Below are 12,381 nucleotides of genomic sequence, written 5' to 3' on the forward strand. Positions count from 1 at the left end.
ATCATAGAATTTACAGTGCAGAAGGAGGCCATTCAGCCCATCGAGTCTGTACCGGCCCTTGGAAAGGGCACCCTACCTAAGCCCACACATCCACCCAAGGCCCATAACTCAATAACCTCACCCAACCTTTTTGGACACTAAGGATAATTTAGCAAGGCTAATAAGAACATATAAGAACATAAGAACATAAGAACTAGGAGCAGGAGTAGGCCATCTGGCCCCTCGAGCCTGCTCCGCCATTCAATTAGATCATGGCTGATCTTTTGTGGACTCAGCTCCACTTTCCGGCCCGAACACCATAACCCTTAATCCCTTTATTCTTCAAAAAACTATCTATTTTTACCTTAAAAACATGTAATGAAGGAGCCTCAACTGCTTCACTGGGCAAGGAATTCCATAGATTCGCAACCCTTTGGGTGAAGAAGTTCCTCCTAAACTCAGTCCTAAATCTACTTCCCCTTATTTTGAGGCTATGTCCCCTAGTTCTGCTGTCACCCACCAGTGGAAACAACCTGCCTGCATCTATCCTATCTATTCCCTTCATAATTTTAAATGTTTCTATAAGATCCCCCCTCATCCTTTTAAATTCCAACGAGTACAGTCCCAGTCTACTCAACCTCTCCTCATAATCCAACCCCTTCAGCTCTGGGATTAACCTAGTGAATCTCCTCTGCACACCCTCCAGCGCCAGTACGTCCTTTCTCAAGTAAGGAGACCAAAACTGAACACAATACTCCAGGTGTGGCCGCACTAACACCTTATACAATTGCAACATAACCTCCCTAGTCTTAAACTCCATCCCTCTAGCAATGAAGAACAATATTCCATTTGCCTTCTTAATCACCTGTTGCACTTGTAAACCAACCTTCTGTGACTCATGCACTAGCACACCCAAGTCTCTCTGAACAGCGGCATGCTTTAATATTTTATCGTTTAAATAATAATCCCGTTTGCTGTTATTCCTACCAAAATGGATAACCTCACATTTGTCAACATTGTATTCCATCTGCCAGACCCTAGCCCATTCACTTAACCTATCCAAATCCCTCTGCAGACTTCCAGTATCCTCTGCACTTTTCGCTTTACCACTCATCTTAGTGTCATCTGCAAACTTGGACACATTGCCCTGGGTCCCCAACTCCAAATCATCTATGTAAATTGTGAACAATTGTGGGCCCAACACGGATCCCTGAGGGACACCACTAGCTACTGATTGCCAACCAGAGAAACACCCATTTATCCCAACTCTTTGCTTTCTATTAATTAACCAATCCTCTATCCATGCTACTACTTTACCCTTAATGCCATGCATCTTTATCTTATGCAGCAACCTTTTGTGTGGCACCTTGTCAAAGGTTTTCTGGAAATCCAGATATACCACATCCATCGGCTCCCCGTTATCTACTGCACTGGTAATGTCCTCAAAAAATTCCACTAAATTAGTTAGGCATGACCTGCCCTTTACGAACCCATGCTGCGTCTGCCCAATGGGACAATTTCTATCCAGATGCCTCGCAATTTCTTCCTTGATGATAGATTCCAGCATCTTCCCTACTACCGAAGTTAAGCTCACTGGCCTATAATTTCCTGCTTTCTGCCTACCTCCTTTTTTAAACAGTGGCGTCACGGTTGCTAATTTCCAATCCACCGGGACCACCCCACCAATCCACCGGGACCACCCCATCCAACTAACCTGCACATCTTTCGACTGTGGGAGGAAACCAGAGCACCCGGAGGAATACCACGCACACACACGGGGAGAATGTGCAGACTCCGCTTAGACAGTGACCCAAGGCAGGAATTGAACCTTGGACGCTGGAGCTATGAAGCAACAGTGCTAACCACTATGCCCAATATTGGGGAAGTTGAAAACACCTACTATTATTGCCCCATTATTTTTACATTTCTAAGATCCATCCATATGGAGGAGGCTGCTAAGATATCATCCCTCCTCACTGCAGTAACTGACTCCTTGATCAATATTGTGATACCACCTCCTTTTTTAAATACCACCTCACCCCACCCCATCTCACCTGAAGATCCTACACCCAGGAATATTGAGTTGCCAGTCCTGCCCCTCCCTCAACCATGTCTCTGTTAGAGCAATAATATCATACTCTTGTGTGTTAAACAACGTCGTCAGTTCATCGGCCTTGCCCGTAAGACTCCTTGCATTAGAATAATTGCAATCCAGCCTTGCCATATTCCTTTGTGCCTTAATATGTCAGTACTGCTCTGCCTTCCAGACTGACTTGTTTTTTCTTCAGCATTTACCTGTGCATGACCCCCTACTGTACCTCCACTCCATATCCCATTTCCCTGCCACATTAGTTTAAACCCCACAACAGCACTAGCAAGCCTCCCCGCTAGGATATTGGTATAATTCTGATTCAGGTGTAACCTGTTGACTTGTATAGGTCCTACCTTCCCCAGAAATGGACCCAGTGATCCAGGAAATTAAAGCCATCCCTCCTCCACCATTTTTTCAGTCATGCATTGACCAGCTCTATCCTTCTATTCCTATAGTCACTCTCACATGGCACTGGGAGTAATCCAGAGATCATAACCTTTGAGGTCCTACTTTTCAATCTGCATAGATCCCTAAATTCTTGTTGTAGGACCTCATCCCTCTTTCCACCGATGTTCATGGTGCCAATGTAAACCACAACCTCTGACTGTTCACCCTCCGCTTCAGAATGCCCTGCAGTGTTCAGTGGCATTCCTAATTGCTGGTGAGACGCACCTTTGTAGCACCTTCTATACCCACATCCTCTAATCCTTTGAAGGACAAGGACAATGATGAATGGGAACACCATACAAGTTCCTCTTCAAGCCCCAAACCATCCTGACTTAGAACTAAACTGCCATTCCTTCATTGTCATGGGGTCAAAATCCTGGAACACCCAGCCTAACAGCACTGTGGGTGTACCTACACTGATAGACTTCAGCAATTCAAGAAGGCTGTTCACCAGCACCTTCTCAACGGCAATTAGGGATGGGCAATAAATATTGTCCGAACCAGGGATTCTCAAGAACTAATGAGAAAATGCCTTTAACCTTTTTTGTGTCTGAATAAAAATATGTGCAAAGAATGACTCCTCTTCTTTTTTTATTAGGGATAAAGGGCACTTTCTATTTTACTTTCCTGCTCTTTACTTCTGGCACCAATATGCACCTGTCCTATTCTTGATGTGTATTCCACCCACCTGTCAAACAGACAAATGGGAAAACATCAAAGTGCAATGAAAGAATTTAACAGAACCTTTGCTGAGAGGCAATCATACATTCTGGTAATGACAGGGGCCGAGGTTATCATCGATCAGGACATTTCCAGTACTATCCCTAATATTGCAGGAAAGTCTTCAATGGTCTAGAATGATTTCAGGGATGTTTATGAATGAAATACATCTTCAACATGTTTTGTGTATTACCAGATTGACTGGGATTTTGGAACAAGGTTGCAAACATTATGATAATTGTGCTTGATCCTGGTGTAAATCAATATGACTTTCTCACTTGGAGTGCTGGTTGGTGTTCTGACAACAGCAGTAATGAAACTACTTACCTTGCTCCACTGGTACATTTGCCAGCTAGCGACAAACTGATTAAGGAATGAAACCTTTCGTATAAAGAAAATAATTTCACACTGATTGTTTTTCTCTGTAATAACCCACTAATAGGATTGTTGGAACTTGCCACTTTGAAAAGTGTGGTTTCTGTGTCTCTGATCTGGTTGTGGGCTTTTAATTATGGAGGAATTAGCTTCTCCTGTGAAAAGACACATGACACCCCCTAAATATTCTTCAGGCTGATGCATGTTCCACAACATCCTCCATCCTCCAACAGCTCTCAAAGTCCCGGCAATTTGCCATTTCCATCTAATAGAAAACAGTTCTTCAGTTTGATCCAGCTCCTCTGTGTAGGATTTAATTCATTTGCCGCTGTTTCCACCTGGAAGGGCAGGCAGGTCTCACCTGAAAAGATCAAAGGTGAGATTCTCTGTTGGCCAATGCCGAAATCGGGAAACACGATTGGACGGAGAATCAGTTTTGACACTGAAACATGGCGGGCGCCGGTTTCACTCCAAATCGCAATTCTTCGGTGCTTCAACAATGGTGTCAATGCATTCCAGAACGCACTTAGAGTAAATGCCCTTGGCAGATCATTAGCAGGCCTGACCCAGTATTCTCCGGGGTCTCCACGATTCTACGCCTCCACTGGGGCGAATTCAAAAGAACTTTTGACAAGGTGCCACACAAAAGATTGCTGCATCAGATAAAGATGCATGGCATTAAGGGTAAAGTAGTAGCATGGATGGAGGATTGATTAATTAATAGAAAACAAAGAATGGGGATTAATGGGTGTTTCTCTGGTTGGCAATCAGTAGCTAGTTGTGTCCCTCAGGGTTCAGTGTTGGGTCCACAATTGTTCACAATTTACATAGATGATTTGGAGTTGGGGACCAAGGGCAATGTGTCCAAGTTTGCAGACAACACTAAGATGAGTGGTAAAGCAAAAAAGTGCAGAGGATACCGGAAGTATGCAGAGGGATTTGGATAGGTTAAGTGAATGGGCTATCGTCTGGCAGATGGAATACAATGTTGACAAATGTGAGGTTATCCATTTTGGTAGGAATAATAGCAAAAGGGATTTTTATTTAAATGATAAAATATTAAAACATGCCGCTGTGCAGAGAGCTGGGTGTGCTAGTGCATGAGTCACAAAAAGTTGGTTTACAGCTGCAACAGGTGGTTAAGAAGGCAAATGGAATTTTGTCCTTCATTGCTAGAGGGATGGAGTTTAAGACTAGGGAGGTTATTCTGCAATTGTATAAGGTGTTAGTGAGGCCACACCTGGAGTATTGTGTTCAGTTTTGGTCTCCTTACTTGAGAAAGGACGTACTAGCGTGGAGTGTGTGCAGAGGAGATTCACTAGGTTAATCCCAGAGCTGAAGGGGTTGGATTACGAGGAAAGGTTGAGTAGACTGGGACTGTACTCGTTGGAATTTAGAAGGATGCGGGGTGGGGGGGGATCTTATAGAAACATATAAAATTATGAAGGGAATAGATAGGATAGATGCGGGCAGGTTGTTTCCACTGGCGTGTGAAAGCAGAACTAGGGGGCATAGCCTCAAAATAAGGGGAAGTAGATTTAGGACTGAGTTTAGGAGGAACTTCTTCACCCAAAGGGTTGTGAATCTATGGAATTCCTTGCCCACTGAAGCAATTGAGGCTCCTTCATTAAATGTTTTTAAGATAAAGATAGATAGTTTTTTGAAGAATAAAGGGATTAATCCCTTTTTATGGTTTTCGGGCCGGAAAGTGGAGCTGAGTTCAAAAAAGATCAGCCATGATCTAATTGAATGGGGGAGCAGGCTCAAGGGGCCAGATGACCTACTCCTGCTCCTAGTTCTTATGTTCTTATGTAAATGATTTTGTTTTCCCTCATTCCTTTAATGATGCCTTTTTAAAATAATGTGTAAAAGGTGTACATCGTGTTTTATTTTGTTTTCAGGATGTGGATGTTTATGGTTTCATTTATTGCCCAACCGTGCCTGCCTTAAGTAGGTAATGTTGGGCTTGCTCCTTGAAACACTAAATTTCTTGTGATGTTGGGCCTCCCCTGATGACTTAAAGTAGGGAATTTCAGGATTTTGACCCATCAGTGACTATATGGAGTATATGGAGGTCAGTATAGTCTGCAATTTGGTCGGGAACTTGAAAATGAATTACGGACATTGATGTTGCTGTTGACAATCTTGGTGACTGAGATTGTGGTTTCCTGCATACTGGGCAATGAAGCAATTATACATCATATGAAGCAATTATACATCATATTTAATAACCTGAACATTAAACCATCTGTCTGAATTTATAGTAACGTGATTGAAGTTTTCATTGAAATAATGTTTTTATGACTTCATGAAGTAAAACACAGACTGTAACCAATCTGCTCAAAGCCATGTGTTATACTTAAATGATTCCCCAGTAAAAGTTTTGGCATATCACTGATAAATGTGCTAACAAAATGTTTCCTGTGATGTAGGTGAATGTGGGGTCATTTTGATGTATGTCACAGAAGGAGTTGGGACAATCTCAATAGCTTTGTGCAATGGCAGTACCTCCATTGACATAGTAAACCCAACCAGTCAGATCTGAAAATTCCAAGATGCTTTTAGTAAACTTCCAGAAGGGGTTGACAGCCATTTTAAAGAAACAGGATAGAGGGCCATTAATATTATTGGAGCAGGATTTCCCCCCAATTATGGTAGGAAATCAATAAGACCCCATTGGAATTACACCCTAATATTTACCACTGATATTAATCTGGCTCCATTGAACTGTTACAATTAAAAATATCCCGCACATTAGTGCACCATGTTACTCATTGTACCTTGACACCAGCTCCCTCAGAATCTCATTCAGGAACATCTCCCCTGTGTTACTGTCTCTTTACTGATGTTAAGCCAGCTCCCACAATCGCTGTCAAACTTAGCAGCCCCTACCACTGGTATTTGATTCCTTTAGTAAGTGAACTTTTGCCTGAATTGGTTTTGCCAGTTCCCTCAAGTGCTCTTCAATGAAATTACCTCAGGATCTTTTCTTCCTATACCCACATTCCTTACCCTCTCCTTGCAGAGAACCAAAATTTCTGATACTTGGAATCATTCCTGCTGTATTCTCTTGAGAATAGTAAATGGGCTAAGATTTTACGGCCCTGTCACAATATGTCGCCTCTGGCGGATGTGGTGGGCCGTTAAAATTGCTGTTTACTTCAGTGGGACCGAAATATCCCACCATGCAGGAGAGACCATAAAATCTTGGCCATGTTTCCTGTGATTTAGATGCTACTGATGGATTGAAATGTACCTGTGTGATATCAATCATCAATGTGCAGTGTGTGGAATAATTTTGAACACTATTTTATCAATGGAATTAAGCAGTTTATTTTAAATGAGTTAATATTGCTGCTGCAATAGTAGACAGTGGAATTTCATAGAATTGTAGAATGGTTACAGCCATCAGTCTGTCATGTCCATGCTAGCTCCCTGTCCAATTCATCTAGTCTCATTCCCTCACCCTTTTCCCAGAGTCCTGCAGATTTATCTTCTTCAGGCATTTGTTCAATTCTCTTTTGAAAGCCATAATTAAATCTGCTTCCAGTTCACTCTCAGCTAGAGAATTCCAGATCTGAACCACTCACTGCATCAAAAGGTTTTTCTTCATGTTGCAATTGGTGAATTTGTCATTCACCTTATATCGATGTCCTCCGGTTCTTCACCTTTTCGCTAACAGGAACAGTTTCTATCTATCTACTCTGTCTATACCCCTCATGATTTTGAATACCTCTATTAAATCTCTCTCGACCTTCTCTTGTCCAAGGAAAATAGTCCCAATTCCTTCAATCTATCCATGGAACTAAAGCCCCTCATCCTTGGAACCATTCTCCTAAATCCTTTCTGCCCCCTTTCTAAACCTTCCCATCCTTCCTTAAAAAGGGATGTGTAGAATTGGATGCAACACTCCAGTCGAGACTGAACCAGTATTTTATCATTGCCTTGCTTTTGTATTCCATGGTATTTATAAAGCCAGGATCCCGTCTGTCTTTTTAACCATTTTTTAAAAATGCCCTTCCACCTTCAATGGCTTGTCTGCATGTACTCCCAAATCCCTCTGTTCCTGCAACCATTAAGAATTGTACCCTCTTTTTAATTTGCCCTTCTTCGATCTTCCTGACGCAAAATGTATCACTTCACACTTCTCTACATTTAATTGCATCTGCCATTTGTCTGTCAATTCAACACTTTTTCTATGTGCTCTGAAAATCTATCACTATCCTCGTCACAGTTCACAAATAATGTGTCATCTGCAAATTTTGAAATTGCGCCCTAGGATCCAAGTGTAAGGCTGAGATTGTCTGGTCCTGCCTGTGGGATTTTCCACCTCAAGTCATTAATGTAGATCAAGAAAATGGTGGTCCTGGTACCAATCCCCCAGGAACTCCACTGTATATGATCCTACAAACCGATTGATGGGCGGCATGGTAGCACAATGGTTAGCACGGTTGCTTCACAGCACCAAAGTCCCAGGTTCGGTTCCCGATTTGGGGCACTGTCTGTGCGGAGCATGCACTCTCTTCTGAACAGGCGCATGAATGTGGCGCTCGGGGATTTTTACAATAACTTCATTGCAGTGTTAATGTAAGCCTACTTGTGATGCAAATAAAGATTATTGATAGTAGTTTACCACTTCTTCCCATTTCCTCTTACTAAACCAATTTTGTACTCCTGTTGCCACTGTCCCTTTATTGCATGAGCTTTAACATTGTTGACCATAGAATACCTATAGTGCAGAAGGAGGCCACTCGGCCGATCAAATCTGCACCAACACTCTGAAAGAGCACCTACCAAGTCTATTATGTGGCATTTTATCAAATGCCTTAGCTTAACTACACCACATCAACTATATTACCTTCATCAGTCTTCTCTGTTAGCTCATCAAAAGTATCAATCAAGTAACCACATTTGTCAACAGAGAAATCAACTTAAGAAGCCTGTTTTCTCTGTTTTTTCACTTATGCCCAGTTATTAGGTTCTGGGTAGTAAAACATGCAGTTTGTGGGGTGGACAATAGAGGCTGACTACTCATGCAGGAATAGCATATCGTGCCTGAAAAGGGGAGGGGTTGGCTTTTATGTAGTATAAATGCAAAATCATCATTTTTGGGGCTGAAAAAATGGGATTGCCTTATTCGCTGGGTCGATCCATAGGGTACAATTTAAACAGTGAAATAAATTTGCCTTTAACAAATCCATGCTGTTTTTTTTTAACAATTTCTCCCTTGTTCAAGTGACTGTTAATTTTGTTCTGGATTAGCCCTCCCCAGACCAGGGATCCTCTGAGTCTGTGGTTCAATCTGCTTCATCACGTGACAGATGTTATCTCCACCAGTCTAACATAAAGCTAATTAAAAACAGATTCTTTCTTCTGCCAGTCCACCAGGACAAAACTGAGGGAACTGTGTCTGCATGTCCCAGCTTATCTCTGTTCTGACAGTGTACCCTTGACAACACATTCCCACACAACACTTTTCACATCTGTTTCTGCACCTGGCCTGAAGACAGCTGGGTGAAATCAGAAGGAAGCTTTTCCCAGATAATCAGTCTAAGGCTATGTATTAAAACACCTTCATGAGGATGTATATTTTTGAAGTTAAAATGTGTTGTTCCTTTAAGTGAAGCCTTCCATTGAAGTATTCAAAGTAGCACAGACTTCACACAAAGAATTAGGTCACAGATAGCCCACAATCACATTGAATGATAGGACAGGCTTGAGGGGCTGAATGGCCTCGTGCTGCTCCTACGTGTTTTTAATACATTTTTAAAAAGTACCCAATTATATTTTTCCAATTAAGGGGCAATTTAGCATGGCCAATTCACCTACCCTGCATATCTTTTTGGGTGGTGGGGGTGAGACCCACGCAGACACAGGGAGAATGTGCAAACTCCACACAGGCAGTGACCCAGGGCCGGGATTGAACCTGGGTCCTTGGTGCTGTGAGGCAGAAGTGCTAACCACTGCGCAGCCATGCTGCCCCTGTTCCTATGTTTAATCGGAAAGTCAGTAAGCTCATATTATCTGATTGGTTAATTCTTCACAGTGTGTTCTCCCACCTCCGATATTTTTGTAAATATTGTGTAAAGTAAGTGCTCAAAGCAAATTAATAAAACACATTTTAACACCCTTTTCTAGCTTTTTCTAGAGAGGCTATTGATCAAAATCTACTAAATGCTCAATTCCTTAAAGACTCTACTCCATTCTCCACCTCCACTGCCTCTTCTCACAATATTGCCTCCTACACTAGTGTTTCTGGGATGACCGGTTTTCCCCAACTGAAAAATGTTCCCATCCCTGACAGGGCCTTCAACTGCGTCTGTTCCATTTTCCAAACATCTCTTACAACTTTCCCTCCCTCCCATAACCATAATAAAGTTCCCCTTATCCTCACTTTCCAATCCACCAGCCACCACATTCAACGGATCACTCATGTCTGACATCTTGAGCCATGACTAATTATGGCCACCTTTTACACTGGTCGCCTTGGTACTGAGAAGATGGGGGGAGGGGAACTCACTTCTACTTGACTGTGTTGCCCCATCGTGATTTTAAGGCTGATAGGTTGTTACGTGGCTCAGAGCAAGACTACTGTTCTTCAGGGAGGATGTTTGCCTCCAGGACATGATGGCCAATTAGGTTGCCGGCAGGTCAGTAGTTCCAGCAGTGCGACCAGAAGCACTAGTAACAGCTGGGACTACAGAAAGTCCCCAACACCAAGGAACTATGGGTCCAGGGACGCATGTAAGTCATGGGTATCATTTGGGGCTAGGCTGGAAGACCCCAGCAAGAGGGGTGGGGGATTATGTTTGGACCGGCAGTGTAGTGGAGTATTGGGGGGTTAGAGTGCCTAACCAGGAAGGATCTCCACCTTAGCCCCCAGGTTTCTTTCATCAAACATCCTCGTCATATGGCATTGACACCTCCTGACGTGGGGAACTGGTCACCTAAGGGCCTCAGTTGAATGAAAGGACAGCAGGCTATTCAACCCCCACCCCCTACCATCAGCAGCTAAGACTAAGGCATGGTGCCACTGATGTGACACTGACTTGATGGCACTTCCCTGCCTGTCAGCCTGCTCCTGATGGGGCTGTATAATTCCACCCCACATCTTTCCCTATCCCCTCAGAATTTCTGAGGGGATCATTGCCTCTGCAACACCCTGGTCTATTCCTTAATCAGCCCCAACCCTCCCTCTCCTCCCTAAGGCACCCTTCCTTGCAAATACCTCCCCCTTCCCACTCTTCAAGGTTGGCTGAAAACACTGCTTCTAAGTGAGACAGTTATTTATTTGTACTTCTTTCAACTTAGCATGCTGCTCATGATATGGTTTTCTCTCTGTTAGTGAGACCAAATGCAGACTGAGTTTTTAATGTAGGTGTTTGATAGTCAAATGTGATAGTTATTCACTCAGTTTTAATCCTGGCTTTTTAAAAATGTGATTCAGAAATCAGGGTGACACTTGTAACGTAACAGAGATGGAAAAAAAGAAGTGTGATGGATAGAACAGTGAAACATACAAAAACTGACATGGCAGGACCATGAGAGCCATCAAGCCAATCCCATTCTGTTAGGATATGACCATGCACACCATTTACACACTCCAATGGTGTTTGTTGGGCATGCTCTTTGTGTACTGTGAATAGTGCATTCACCTGGGTATTGTTCATGATCCCTGGAATGAAGAGGTAGGGCGGAATTCTCCTCTCCCGGGAAAAATCGGGAGGGCAGTCGTGAATTCGGCCGAGTTTCACGACGGCCTTGGAGGCCGCTCCTCGCCCCCTATTCTCCCCTCCCGGCGGGGCTAGGAACGGCGCTCCGTAACTCTTGGCCGCCGGGCGGCGGCGCCTATGTGACGTCAGTCGCGCATGCGCAGGTTGGCCGGCTCCAACCCACGCATGTGCGGCTGACGTCACGGCGGCTGACAGCTCGAACCCGCGCATGCACGGTGGCCATCTTTCTCCTCAGCCGCCCCGCAAGACGTGGCAGCTTGATCTTGCGGGGCGGCGGAGGGGAAATAGTGCGTCCGATTGAGACGCCGGTCCGACGATCGGTGGGCACCGATCGCGGGCCTGTCCCCTCGCGAGCACAGTCGTGGTGCTCATTCCCCACCAGGCCCCCTACAAGCCCCAAAACGGGCATCTCACGTGATTCCACGATGGCAGCGACCAGGTGTGGTTGCCACCGTCGTGAAACGGTCGCGAACAGCAGGCCGCTCGGCCCATCCGGGTCGGAGAATCGCCGGTCGCCGTGAAAAACGCCGACCGCCGATTCTTCGAGCGGGGGGTGGGAGAATCGCGTGCGGTGCCAGGGGGTCGTGAAATTAGTCGGGGGGCCCTCCCGCGATTCTCTCACCCGGCGTGGGGAGCGGAGGATCGTGCCCCTTGTCTTATGAGGAATGGTTGAGGACTTTTGGTCTGTACTCATTGGAGTTTAGAAGGATGGGGGGGATCTTATTGAAACTTACAGGATACTGTGAGGCCAGGATAGAGCGGTAGTGGAGAGAATGTTTCCACTAGTAGGAAAAACTAGAAACAGAGGACACAATCTCAGACTGAAGGGACAACCCTTTAAAACATGGGTGAGGAGAAATTTCTTCAGCCAGAGGATGGCGAATCATATGGAACTCTTTGCCGCAGAAGGCTGTGGAGGGCAAATCACTCAGTGTCTTTAAGACAGAGATAGATATGTTCTTGATTAATAAGGGGATCAGGGATTATGGGGAGAAGGCAGGAGAATGGGGATGAGAAAATATCAGCCATGATTGA

At 44.3% G+C, this 12,381-nt stretch overlaps 1 protein-coding gene across 2 annotated transcripts in view; it reads right to left on the minus strand.

Annotated features, from left to right (window-relative positions):
• Window positions 1-12,381, minus strand: part of bmp7b (bone morphogenetic protein 7b) — a 226,690-nt gene that overhangs the window by 187,159 nt on the left and 27,150 nt on the right. The window lies entirely within an intron of this gene.

This window comes from Scyliorhinus canicula, chromosome 7, assembly GCF_902713615.1.
Source record: "Scyliorhinus canicula chromosome 7, sScyCan1.1, whole genome shotgun sequence".
In the NCBI taxonomy this organism is placed as follows: domain Eukaryota; kingdom Metazoa; phylum Chordata; class Chondrichthyes; order Carcharhiniformes; family Scyliorhinidae; genus Scyliorhinus; species Scyliorhinus canicula.